At 34.4% G+C, this 15,195-nt stretch overlaps 1 protein-coding gene across 18 annotated transcripts in view; it reads right to left on the reverse strand.

Moving 5' to 3' along the window:
* Positions 1-14,278, reverse strand: part of LOC149769964 (bromodomain adjacent to zinc finger domain protein 2B-like) — a 131,947-nt gene extending 117,669 nt beyond the window's left edge. For all 18 annotated transcript variants that reach the window (XM_089949608.1, XM_089949591.1, XM_089949604.1 and 15 more), the window contains exon 1: positions 14,195-14,278. The gene's annotated coding sequence lies outside the window, so the exon portion shown is untranslated. The remainder of the gene's footprint in view (positions 1-14,194) is intronic.
* Positions 14,279-15,195: the final 917 nt, after the last annotated feature.

Below are 15,195 nucleotides of genomic sequence, written 5' to 3' on the forward strand. Positions count from 1 at the left end.
CCAACTACATGGCCTTTGAAAAAATGTCAGTCTGTCTTCTCATCTGCTTGCAGCAGGGTTTGTGTGCCAACATCAGATCATTCTGAAATATTGTATCCATCAGTATAGACCCGGATGTGTGTGTATTACACAGACCTTAGTTTATGCAATTTGCAAACACACACACACACACAAACACACACACACACATATATATATATATATATATATATATATATATATATATATATATATATATATATATATATATATATATATATATATATACACACACACACTCACACACACACACACACACACACACACACTCATGGATCTAGTAATGATTTAAAGCAAACCACAAAAATCCTGATCTGTCAGCAAATCATGAGTCTGCTGATCCTGGTGCACAGTGTTGGCATTTCAGACTGCATTATATATGGGGCAAATACAGCATGAACAATCAAATTAACACAAAGAAGACTCCAGTATTAACAAACTTTCTGCCTTGAGCCAGGCACCCTAATGCCAACCACCTGCCATGAGCAGACAAGTGAAATAATTTACCAGAATCGGCTCTGAGCAGGGCTACAATCTCTGACATTACTACCTTATGATATCAACATAGAAAGTTGTAATTACACTACTTTTCAAAATAACAAAACATCCTGTTGTACCAAGTGCATACTACAGGCAGGTTATAAAACCAGACTGTTTAAGTGATTACAATCAAAACTGTTTCCATGGAAATTAATCTCTCTCTTTCTCTCTCTCTCTCTCTTTCATGGTATTAAAGAGTTACGGTAATCAAATTTATCACAAACAATTACATGCTGCATGATGGTTAGCTTTTATGAAAGCATGAACCAGCTATATGGATCTTGCAAAAATGTATGCCCACAAAATGAATAAGATTATGACAGTCTTATATCAACACAGAGGCCAAAGAAATGACACCTATATCATGGCAAAAAGTAATTAGATGTATATGTCTAAATTTACATCAATATGGCCTAAGTTAAGAAAAAAAAATTCTCCCTCCTGTGACCAATCCGTCCACCAAAACAATATGAACTATCCCCAACATGTAAGTTCATTTCACGTGATTGCTTTCCTGCTGTGCCAAACCTGCACCCTTAGGGTCACAGTACATGCCTCAACCTCTGAGGCACCATGTAGGTTTACAAGAGTACATTTACAACCTATCCCCATAGAACTATAATCCTAAATAATCCCTGGTATCTGGTATAGCCTCCATTATATCCATCTATAACTTGTCACTTCCAGTGCCTAATTCTCAAACCATTCTAAGTGTTTCAACCATACCTGGAACATGTCAAGCACACTATTCTGTGGTACATTTTCGTACTTAAATTTATGTATATGGTACCATGGAAACAAAGAGCAGGATATAAACTGAGAGTGCTGGAACATATGGTACTTTCAATTGGAATCTAAAGATCTATTCATAAGCATGGGACCCTGGAAGGATATGTCATCCTTAGTTGGGAGGGAGGAATGCCATCCCTAGTTGTGGGGTGGGGAAATGTCATCACTAGCATTTTTGCCGAGGGGATGTCATCCCTAGTTCGTTCATTCATTTTGAAGAAATGGATTACAAGTCTGACATATGGCTTTTCTATCTGAAGTCAAAAGTATTTTGATTTTAAGAGAGATATTTTGTCACAATTTGGGATTCTTAGTTTTTCTTTATGTTTAAGATAAGTTTTATTGGTTTTAACATTTTGATGTACCTGCATACTGTAACAAAATGCTGAAAAAAGAGCTGAAAAATATGTTCACCTTCGAGCTATCCGTAAATCATCTATCATTGAACCTTGTAACTATCACTGAATCTCTTAACTATCCCTGAACTTTGTAACTATACTTAAACCTTGGAACTATCCTTGAACAATGTAATTATCATTGAATCTCTTAACTATCTCTGAACCTTGCATTAACTATCTCTGAACCTTGCAACTACCTGGTAACAATCCCTGGACCTGGTAACTATCCATTAACCTTGTAACTACCTGGTAACAATCCCTGAACCTGGTAACTATCCATTAACCTTTTAACTATCCTTGAACCTTGTAATAATCACTGTACCTTGTAACTACCTGGTAACTATCCCTGAACCCAGTAACTATCCCTCAACCCTGTTAACTATCCTTGAACCTTGTAACTGAAAAATCCAACTATCCTGGATCTTTGTAACTATCCTTTAACCCTGTACATATACTGCAAACTTTTAACTATCAATGAACAATATAACTATCCTTGACCCTTATAACTATCCTTGACCCTTGTGACTATCATTGAACCTTTTAACTATCTTTGAACTCTCAAACTATCCCTCAACATTCAAGCTATCTCTTAACTTTTGATAGCTATCTAAAAGTGAACATGACAGAACACAGCAAGAGTAAAACCAGATTCATGGTAAACTAGTATAAAACATTTTTATGACACTTTCAAAGTTCAGCTTATACATATGTTAACCCATTAAAAAAACCAGGAGTTACATTTGACTTCAGTTCTCAGCCTTCATTTTTTGAGAAGAGTTTAAAAACCTCTGAATATTTAAAAACTACCATTAAAAATGTTTCAGTTTTATTGTCTTTAATATGTCAACCTTTTACAATATTATCTTGGATTTAAACAAATAAGATGTTGACAAAGTCTGTGTTAGTTTTAATCCCAGTATATCCTTGCACATGTAAATCATGTTTAGTCACCATGGCATAAAATCCAATTTATTCAACTACCTACCTACCCAGTCCTAAAAGTGAGGGATGGATAAGGGGAAACAAACCCATAAAATGCCAGAAATGTTGAAACATGTATAATTAATATATAAAAAATTACTGAAAATTACAGTTACACAACTTGCAAATACATTTTTACATTTTTTATAGCTATTATGATTGTCCTTGTATTTCTGCTTTACTTCATTTTATGGCCACAACATGGTAGTCAGTAGTATAGCAACTGTCCGAGCAACCCAACAACTGAATGGGGTCCCAAAATTCCTATCAGTCACTTTTTTAAAGGGAAGTCAGGCAACATAATTAATCGGGGAAGGGGGGGAAGAATTTGTTTTGGCATACACCACAGATGGTAGCCATGACATAAATAATCATTACATACATTAAAGCCAAATTTTCTATATTATGATTAAAATAATTAAAACATTTATTATTGCAAATACTTTGCAAAATACAATTTATAAGGTCATGGCATTCATGTTTATTTTATAAAATCTTTTCTAGTATTATATACGTTGAGGACTATATACATCTTATCAAACAGTTTCCCCATGTGATAAAAAAAACCCAGCTAAATATCAGTTTCCCCATGTGATAAAAAACCAGCTAAATATCAAACAGTTTCCCCATGTGATAAAAAAACCAGCTAAATATGAAAGTTTCCCAATGTGATAAAAAAAACAGCTAAATACCAAACAGTTTCCCCAATGTGATAAAAAAAACCAGCTAAATATCAAACAGTTTCCCTCATGTGATAAAAAAATACCCAGCTAAACATGTACATGTATCACTTAAGAGAGGAAATTCACAGTGAAGTTTCAGCCCAAACAAAGCTGGCTGTGTAAAAAAAAAAAAAAAAAGGACAATAATATGAACCTATAACTCCTTGCAGAGAATCTAGCTAGGCAAGTCTTTAGAGTGCAACTCCAGACCTGTGTATCATTTAGAATGCTTAGCAATCTATGGAACTGGTTCACTAATATTCAAGTAAAGAATATTATTCTCTTCATCATTACCATACACCAGTCTGTTTCTGTTGCAAAAGATATCAGCTTCAGCCCATGATGGCAACAGCTATGATTAATATAAATGCAGCTTTCTTTTTGTATGGCAATTCTAAAAATCAATAGATACAATAACATTATCCACCTTAAAGTATTCAGGTATGTAAGCTGTTAAAGCAATCTCCATGGTGGCAATTGTGTAATTTGCCTGTCCCCAATGCATTAGTGTCAGTCTTACTGCTGTCTGTCCATCTGTCCTTTCTGAATCTATTTTTGTGTCCTTGCACAAAAAAATATTAACTTTAAAGGCACAACATTCAACACACTTTATCATTAAGCATAGTAGATCACCAGATTGCATTTTCAGGCCATTACTGCAGCATTTAATTTTGGGCATACTTTTGAACTGGGACATTTTTTTAATAGCATTGTTTAGACGAATTAACAACAACCTCTACAGGTTGACTAAAGAAATGTGGCATGCACCTTTGTACAGATAAACTGATGATATGATCAGATTTTTGTACCAATATAACAATTTTCAACCTTTTTCTAATAAATTTATATTCTGGGGTGTTTCTTCTCTGGCCAGTAGCAGAAGTATAAAGGTTTTACAAACAAAGCTGCTGGATCATAAGCAAAGTTTAAGAATAAGTCATTCTTTCCTTCATTCCAAACTCTATAATGAGAATAGAAAGAGACTAACTTCATACAGCATGGACCTCAATTTACATTTCATTAACTTTTCCCAAATAACCCATAAAAGAAAATAATGATTACCCATTTTGTGGTTAAATACTTCAAAACACTACTCTTAATTCTTATCAGTTGTGACCTTTTGACCTGTTTATAACCTAGTTTATATTCCACTTACTCATTTGACAAAATATAGTTAAGATTGGACTATACAAGACTCAAAGGACTTTCTTTGAACGCCTACTTCAGGCCATCAGCATTTTCCCCCTCACTGTTCTGCCCACACCCCCTTAATTGGTACATACACACACACACACACCATCCCACCCCAATAATTGACAAAACTTCTCCTGTCAAGCTTTGGACAAACATTGCACCATCCTATTTCCATATCAGGATACATAGCTTAAAAAATTAAGAAGAAATATCAATAAGGCATGTTTTAGCCAGGAGGTGGGGTGTGGGACAAATTTGATTATGTAACACGTATCTAATTTCAATTGTTGTATCTGCAACTTTGCTATCTTACACCAAATGTTCATGAAATTTTCACTATGAACCAGAACAAAGGCAGAAGCATTTTTAAGAAACAAAAACAATTTTAAAGAAAATTCTACACTATTGTAATTACTAGGTATGGTTATCTCTGATGTGAGGATTCATCAATTTCCTCCAACTATAACTAATAAAGTAACAGCTAGGTCTAAAAGAAAATAGCAACGCTCCTGGTTTCCCATATGACCCTATTTTTTGGTCAGCTAACCATATAAATGTTTCTGACCAGATGACCCTATAAATGCTGTGATAGACATGGTACTCATCAAGATGCTTTTGCATTTATATCAATATTTTTAAGCACCTACCTGAAATAAACTTGAAAACCCGATTTGATAATGGACGTTTGCATGCTGTTTGCTTGACATTGTCAGCTTTAAATTTATGGCAAGTTAATGGAGACAAATGCAAATTATGTAAGAAATTTTAAAGAGAATGCAGATCTAACTAATGTACATCAGTGTGTTGGTAAGCAACGCTTACAAATTCTTCTACAAATGGAATAAGGTTAGGTCTTGCAAGCTGGGTTGACTTTATGCAAATGAAGGAGGCAAAAAGTGAGTAAAAACCATTTCTGAATAAACTTTATTTTGTAAGTATCAAACTGGAAAAACAAACATTATTTTTAAGATTTATTTGGTAACCTCTTCTTGACAACACACAAATGCCCATATGTAAGTGACATTCTTTGTGTCACAGGTAACAACTTGTAAAACTACAGGTAACCACCTAGCTGTCAACTGTGTCATCAACAGGTGAACAGAACAGAAGAGACAAAGCAAATCAGGCCTACACAGGTAAGCAGGGTTGGTGTCAAGGACAAATGAACAACAGTAATCAATAGCCCAGCTTCTCATCTCATATGTACCAACTGAAAACACTTGGTGAAAAAAAAAAACTTTACTCATGCAGTATAAAAAATTTCAATATTTTTTTTTGTTGAAAGCTGCACTGACCCATACTTTAAAAATATTTACTTACTCTTACAATAGTCCATTTTACAGGAGTTTGTATCCTTTTCACTTGCATCTATTCAGCTTTTAAATTAATAACAGACTAATAATAGTCTATTCATGAAGCAATTTTTTCAGAAAGAAACAAAGAGTTAAAAATCTTGAACCCTGCAGTTCAAAAATGTACTAGAGGCTGCACATTAACATTTAAAATCCATGGATAGCTTTCACTATCTTATGCTATGTTTTGTGTTTACACTCAATGTTCTTCAAAAGCTGTCTTTAATATATTCATCTACCAGTCTCAAGATGCTATTACCATACATAATGAGCGATGTAAACCAAATGCATACCATATCACACCATGTTGGTGTACCCTAACAACTATAAAATGTGTTTCATAATTCTATGCCAGAAATAATAACATGCATCCTTAAAGTTTCAGCATGGAATTGTATGATGTAGAAGTAATATACAAAATAATCTGCTTGAGATGTCACGCAATCTCCTGCTTCAGCAGCCACTCTCCTAAACTCCCCTTAAAACCAAGTAGAGCAAAAGCTAAGTTCTGTATTAAGCAATCAACTGTCTTCAGAGAATATTTATTTAAAGTTTCTCCTCTGGGAAGATGCCTTATACAAGTTTTATTAAATATGTCTCACAGGATTAACTTTACTCTATCTGTAGGAGCCCCAAGTGGCCTAAAGCACTCACTGTCAAGGATCACTGCCATCTCACCTCTATGTGGGTTCAAGTCACGGGTTCGACCTATGTGGGTATGTGAGAAAGCTTGCCAGTAGCTTCTTGTTGGTTGGTGGTTCTTTCTGGGGTTTTCCTGGGTTCTTCCTCCATCATTAATACTAGCCGCCATGTATAGCCTATCTTGTGCTAAAAAATGGCGTTAAATCCCACAACAACGGCTCTATCTGTAGCCATGGTAACTAAGTTGGTGGCTCATCAGATAAATTTTCAATAGGTTGCATGTTCAATACCTATCTAGGCCAGTATGGGTCAGCTGACCTGGCAAGGCCTTGGAAAAGGCACTTGGCTAGGTTGTAAGTTCAATAACCACCCTTGCCAGTCTGGATTGTCTGTCTTGGGAAGTCATTGGAAATGGTTATCTCCCATTTCCTTAACTTGACATTGTGTTAAAGGTACTGCTAAAACAAAAAAACAACCACCCAAACACTATTTGATATGTTATGGTGAGGAGATAAGAATGAGTGGAGGCTTCTGACCTTTCAAGACCCTTTTACTTTATGAAATTCTGATATCAGTCGGAAACTCAAACTACAATAGAGCTTTTAACATCAAATATCAGTTATCGAGTTCATTGTAACGATATAATAATGTATCAGTAGATCAGATTTCTTAAATATTCAAATACAAACCAGATACAGAATTTGTTTAAAGGTGATCAAGGACTGATAATGGCTATTCCTTGTCACTATACAAAATATTTCACAAACATTCCATATTCCAATATTGGTTATTTACTTCTCCAACATTTGTTACAATGGATCTAATTTGTTCTCCAAATTATGGGCTCAGGCACCATCCCAGTCATGTAAAAATAATCCCCACTGTAAATCCAAACACCCAACTATCCAGTTATTGTCAAATTGTTCAAGTTTCCAGTACATACAGTGGATTCACAAATTTCTCTAACCCTATCTGTGAAAATGGCAGACAAATGTTTTGGAAATGGGACAGAGAGTTCAAAAACAAATTTTCTGCAATAAAATTGTCAAAATACTGAAGTAATAACTTCCAGAAACAAGGACTGGGAAAATCTGAAAACATTCAACTTAGTATTTAGATTTTCTTTAAATAAAACTTGATAAATAATGTTGAGTGAATCATGAAAAGTTATAGTAGTTAATGGTCAGACAGGTTAAGAACTCATCCTCATCTGTATAGTGAATACTACATACAGAGATATTGCAGAATTTGACTTTAGAAACCTAGTGCAGACCTCTTTTGCTCAATATTCCTTGTTTTGTAAATACAAATCATGGAATGTTTAGCTTGTTTTGTTTTATGCAAAGATAGGGTTCAAGTCTCAGGCTCGGCCAACGTTGATATGTGAGAAAGCTTGCCAGTAACTTCACGTGGGTCGGTGGTTCTTCCAGGGATTTTCTTCCTTTCTTCTTCCACCAGATATACAGGCCAACATGTGTAACCTATCATGCACTGAAAAATGGTGTTAAGCCCAAAACAACAACATGAAACACAGACCAAGGTGTCACTATTTTCAATATTTGTTCTGCAAAATTTAGTTTTTAAATTAGTTATAAAGCATACCTACAATTAAAAGCACTGGCATGATTTATATATCTTGTACACCAGCAATTGATAGTTTTAGTTAACACTTTTAAGCCAACAAATTATATCAGAAAAACTATGTAATATAAATCAAACCAATGTAACTCAAAATAATAAACCCTTTGACTCAAAACATACATCACTACATCAACAGCGGCTATTTGCATTAACTGCTGAATGCTACTGTACATTTGGTGTCAGAAGTGGGATATTGGTAATATAATCATCATCCCTGGAATCAATCAATATTAAGAGTCCAGTCCCCAGATCTTAATGTGTCACTGTTTGTCATATGTATGACTACTTAGAATTCCAGTACAAGCACAAACATATCTAATGAACTTGGTCCTGGATGAAGACTTATTCTAAGGCAGTCGACAATGACCTAATAAAGTTCAACCAGTATACAACCAGGACCATTCAGAAAACAGAGACATCTATTCTTTTGGTCATCTGATTATATGGACCAGCCTTGATAAATTCTTGCTTTACTGTCCTTCAACCAAAAACTTTTAGTATGAAGTGGTAATATTCTTTTTAGTTAGCTGAATGATTTTAAACAATTTGTACATCTAACATTAGAAAGTATGCAAGAAAATGTTTTAGAAATGTGGGGGGAAAAAACGTCAGTTTTAATGGGTTATTCACACAAGAGCAACCAAAGAATTTTCAATAATGGACCATTTACAGCTGCTTAGATTACATAAGGCTGTGATATTTTCTTAGCCAAAGTTTTTGGGGATTAAAAATCTGATTTAGATTTTTTTAAATCTGAACTATGTATGTATGTATGTATGTATGTATGTATGTATGTATGTATGTATGTAAGAATGCATGTATGTATGTATGTGGTTTAACAGACTGTCAGCACAATACAAACAATACTGTGCCAATAAAACTTTATGTTCTAAAAATATAAAGGTAAAGAAATGGACAACTAAAACCTGATCATGATAATGTTTCTTAGCTAAATTCACATACAGAAACTTAGGTGACAAAGGGTGCAAGTAGTAAACTCAACAAGAATGTGTTCACTGCATGGCCTCTGCTTGAATAGGTATGTACAAGTTAGGTACATATAACCTAAAGCATTTAGGTTTGTATGGCTTCAATGTGTTGGGCATGTAAGGCCTAAATGTTTTGAGTATGTAAGGCTTCAATGTGTTGGGCATGTAAGGCCTAAATGTTTTGAGTATGTAAGGCTTCAATGTATTGGGCATGTAAGGCCTAAATGTTTTGAGTATGTAAGGACTCATTGCATTGGGCATGTAAGGCCTAAATGTTTTGGGAATGTAAGGCCTAAATGTTTTGAGTATGTAAGGACTCACTGCACTGGACATGTATGGCCTAAATGTTTTGGGTACATATGGTCTGAATAAATTGGGTAAACTCTTTGGCTTCCACGGAATGTTATGATTGAGTACTCTATCATGTACTTTATAAGGCCATCTCACTACAAGGCAGAATACTCAAACAACTCCAATGGAAATTTATGAGCGAGTACTGTATCGTGTACTTTATTATAAGACTCTCTCTCTATAAGGTGGTAAACTATGGCTCGCATAGAAGGTATTATACTGAGGGAGTACCACTCATGAAAATATGCATATAGCAAAAATAAGTGTACAAAATTCTGCAGGTATTGTTCTTTTTCTCATTATGTTGTTGTTGTTGTTGTTGTTGTTGTAGAGTTTAACGCCATTTTCCAGCACACGATAGGCTATACATGGCGGCCAGTATTAATGGTGGAGGAAGAATCCGGGAAATCCCCGGAAAGAACCACCGACCCTCGAGAAGCTACTGGCAAGCTTTCTCACATACCCACATTTTTCTCATTATGTGACCAGTCATTGATCTAATAAAAATATTGTGCCTCTTCTATGCATATTTCTTTATTTAACCATCTGTAATTTGTTGCAAGAATGGAAAAGCATGAATAACAAAATCTGAAAATCCCAACATCGAGATAAGTGGTAATGTAGAGCTCCAAACCCTCCCGAAGCCCTCCAAAAGAGTAAACATGTTTAAGGATAAAACAGCTATTCTTTGGAAGATGTTTTATAAAAATCCCACAATCCTACACCAGCTTATCACATAATCTAATAAACAGTGCAATGAGTAAATCAAGTAAGGGTTGTTGTTTTGGGTATAATGACATTTCTCAGTGTGAGATACATGATGGCCAGTATAACAAACGAAGAAGAATCCTGAAAAACCGTGAAGATGCATTAAACCACAGAAAGCTACTCACACAGTCACACTGACTGATGCTGAGACTCGAACCCATGTGACAGAGGTTTGCTGGCAGTAATCGGTAAAGGTGAGCACTTGAGACAACACTCCCACCCAGGGCCCCAAATCAAGTAGGGAGAACTAAACAAATTGCCTGCACAGAGAATATTCTCAAAACTGAACCCTCTGCATAGAGGAATGCCCCAAAAACCAAAATGTTCATGGAGTACCAAATTCTGCCTTTCATAATATCCTCAATTCTTTTTCTCCCAGTAAACATAAACTCCTCAACTCTGAATACCAAACAATTGCAATCCCAAAGTTAAATTTTATGCAGGAATGAACCTACATAAAACTGAAACTCACATCAAACTTTGGAAATATATTTTAGCCTGGAGATTCTTGACACACTGGAACAGATTAATTATGCTTAACAAGTACTATGTTATGCATATCTGTGAGACACAATACTTGACATTTGTGTAGGCAGAGATTAGAGTTGACAAGAGGTTAATCTGAAGTCTTTGCATTAAATAAAACCTCCATTTTAAGGCAAATTAACAACCAAGTGCTTGTATGTAACTCATTTAAGAAATATTAGGTTTATCTGCTTGTTATCTATCTGTACCTAACGTCATTCATTTGTAACCTGATCCTTCAAACATTTTATTTTGTATTCATAATTAAATATCAGTCTTATTAATTAGGCATGTGGCCTCACTTCTGATGCTTTGCTGACAGAAGCTGACAAAACAGTAATCAAAACGACAGATTTGCTCAGATGAAATCTAATGGAGAAGAACCATTACATAATTAGAAAGATATGACTCATTTGTGGTCACACACATCAAGAAGACAGAATGACCAACTAAGCATCACTGGATTGAACTATCATTAAAGGATGAAATAGTCCGATCAATAAGTGTAAATCTATGTCAAAACTTGCATCTAAGAAACTAAAGTAAAAATCTGGCCAAGTACCATCTACTATTTCATGTTAAAGAAAATTAAATTCAGCAAGAACAAATTTTAGACAACAGTCATGCAAAAAAGTATGGTTTCAATGATGCCAGCAAATTCAACTGATTGATTGATTTTGTGTGGCAAAGGTTTAACAACGCTAGGACAAAGACTTTCCAATTACAGGTTTTGAAGTATAAAATCTCTTTTTCCCCCATAAAAACCTCAGTAAATACCTACAAAAACTGAACTTGTGTTAGGTGTCCCATTGGTTGTTGGTTTTGAGGGGCTTCACTGTACATTCCCAAGAACCTATCTAAATTGTTCACAAAAACTTTCAAAATGACAATGAAATAAAAACTGATGGAAGGTGTAGCAATATCTACCAGTTAATTACAGTATAATGTCTTGTGCCCACCCCAACAACAAACAAATATGTAATTCAAAAACAGTGTAAACAACTCATAAATATGTTATAATGCTGAAATTTTCTGAGGATATAACAGTTTTCACTTCATTTCTTTCAAGTCAAGCAGAAGAAACACGTCAAACTGGCAAAAATACAATACAAGCTCAACTTTCATTAACTAAAATTTTGTGATCACCATTATCCGGACACCGGGTCAAATACTGTAAATGACTGTTACAATTCTTAATATTTTAATCAACCGTAAACCATTAATGAGAATTATTTTTACATTAAAAACTCTACAACTACCTGACCAACCCAAAACATCACCTATTAGGCACATCATACTAAATTTTAACATACATGTATTTGTATATTTTTTAAAATCAGCAACAAATATTTAATTCACCCAAACAAAAGCTAAAGATTTGTACTGGCGTTAAAAGGATTTGGTTATGACACCCATATTTTGTCATAAAGTCACGGCATGCAAAGGCATAATGACCAAGAATTCATAATTTTTGTTACTTGATAAACAGAATTTTACGTTTGTGTTCATTTCAGGTTAAATTTATGAAACTCGAAGAATATCGTAAATCATCTGCTCATCAATACTTTGATAAAAATATAAAAAATTTCCTCACTTCATAAATTTAATAAAAAAACAAACACTCGTGTACGATCCTACATTTCTACAACAATATATATGGAACTGATAGCTCAGAACAGCTGATAGAGGACTCAACTCATATTTCTGGAGATCCTGGTTAGATACTTTCCTGCCCAGGGGATGTTGGATGTTTTGGAAAAGGCACCTATCAGATTTCTTTCGCATAAAATAAACTAACCACCATTAAAAACCAACCAACTGTATTAATTAATACACGCCTATTTTAATAAATATGTCACAGCAGTTGAGTCCGTCAAAATCTGCATACACTTTCAACTCATCAAAATGTACTGTATTTACCATGAAATTATCACATTAAAATTCTGGCCCCATGCATGCGCGTTTAGAATAAAAACAAGAGAATGAAATTAACTTACACATATGAAGTAATGAAAAACAACACAAGAATAATCTAAACAGAACAGTAGAATTATTTAGAAAAATAAATTATCTTATACAAAGGCATATTTCTTTATTATGAACAAAAAGAGAGAAATATACTGAATACTGCCATCAAAGATTTTATCGTGGAAACAGTTCGAGCAATAAACTCAATTAAGCAACCTAACGAAGAAAATTTTAACAATTACTTAATTCCAGTTTGGTTTAAATAAAATGTGGTGCCTATAATCTAAATACGTAAAAGCATACGCATTGAAAATCATGTTGTTATGAAATGGGGGGGTACGTATATCAAACTTCAAGAAATACGACTAAGATAAAACTAAAAGTAATGAAAGTTTTGGAAAAATTAAAGCCTTCGCTGATTTAACTATATCAAAGTGAGAAATACTGATTAAACAATCAATTACTACATACTGAAATATTAGAGGACGTTTGTGAATTTTCACGAAATTTTAATTTTTACATACACAGCTGCTAGTAGTTAAATACATAAAAAAATAAAAACATCAATCAGAATGAAGAAATAAACTAGATGCTAATTTTGCCTGCCGTTTTTATTGACGAGTTGGTTGATATGAAAAGAAAAATGGAGTCGACTCTGGCATTCAATGAAGATGCACTTAATAGCACCTGCACATAAACATCGAAATGTTCTTAAAACATCAAAATCCCAAACACAATTCAAAACAGAAAGTTCACGACCCCAATGAATGTTTAAGTTTTAAATAACTTTTAAAAACTTCTAAAAAGTCGAAGAGATGGTTAGAAAAATATGGCGATATTGGCAAGGAACAAAGAACAGGCTATTGAATGTACAACAGTGCGAGCAAGAAGTAATCTAACAGTCGATATATTTCCTACAGATCAACGCGGCGCGACAAAAAATTTCACTTGCTTTGCGCCTAGAAAAGGTGATCAAAAATGTACACTTACCGGTCAAATTATACATGTATGTACTCATTGGACATTCTACTTTGTCATGTTACTGTTTATTTTAGATAATTTTTAAAACTTATGTCGAATTTTGCGGTTGAACGAAGGCGTGTGTAAAGCGAGAAATGTAAAGGATTACACCGAGTCAAACAAAGTAACATCAGCGAAATCTAATTTTTCTCAATGAAAAACGCATCAGTTCCGTTGCATCCCTTGATGATTACGGGTCATCCCAACAACGACAAGTACCCCCAGCCCTTTCAAAATCATTGATAATAAATTTAAGACGAAAAATAAAAAATTACCTGCAAAATTTGCCGTCTCAGGATCCCGAGGAATTGACTAGTAAGCACTGCTTAGTTTTCAGGTTAAGCGCATGTGGCTATTTGTGACGTCACAGACTATTCCAAACAATGCAAGCTAAATTTGTTGGAGGAAATCCCGAATAAATCTTTGATTGAAACGTCTTTCCTGTGACATATTCGAAATAATTTCCAGATCAAGTTCGATAAACAATTTATCTATGAGTAAAAATTAAATTCTGAGACTTTAAATCAGTGCTCGGAAGAAATCTAGCCCCAAACCGACAATGTACATGTAAGTTTTCTTGATGATAAAAAAGATATCACATGTACTATTTGATTTACTGTTACATTCTTATTGCAGAACCATATATCAAAAAATATTCAAACAGGGAAACCATAAGACTGAGCTGTCCGAGAAGGCAAATGTAGAAATATGCAAACCGTTGGATATAATATTCACACAAGTTAATTTATCAAACATGTACTCAAATGCAGGTGTAATGTAACAATTTTCATTCTCATTTTAATAAGTTCAAGCATAATTGCTTTTTCTTCTGACCATACACACACACACACAAAAGCATATGACCAGCTATATTATAAAATAAATATGTGTAAAAAAATACATATATATATTTCGTACGATGACAAACACTCGTGTCAGTAAATAAACAAACATGTACTTATAAATAGCTCCTCCCCCACCTCGGCACGTGTGAGGTCTGAGAAACGAGAACGGAGAACGGACAAAAAGAAGGAAAATTATGTTATAAAGTTGAGCAGCCGACAAATTCAGTGGAGATAACTTATGATTGGATTCACGTATTCGATGCCAGCTCACCGCAAAGCGGACTGAATGCACACACTTATAAACTCGATATATCTGTTGTAGCGAAGGCAAACCATGCTAAATTTAGGGCATTCAAGTTGTTCTGTTTCTTCGTAGTTGAATGATTTAGTGGACGAGTTCATTTTATAAAGGGTAAACAGCTATAGGTTTG

This window comes from Sinohyriopsis cumingii, unplaced genomic scaffold, assembly GCF_028554795.1.
Source record: "Sinohyriopsis cumingii isolate HCF-2022 unplaced genomic scaffold, ASM2855479v2 utg002917l, whole genome shotgun sequence".
Classification (NCBI taxonomy): domain Eukaryota; kingdom Metazoa; phylum Mollusca; class Bivalvia; order Unionida; family Unionidae; genus Sinohyriopsis; species Sinohyriopsis cumingii.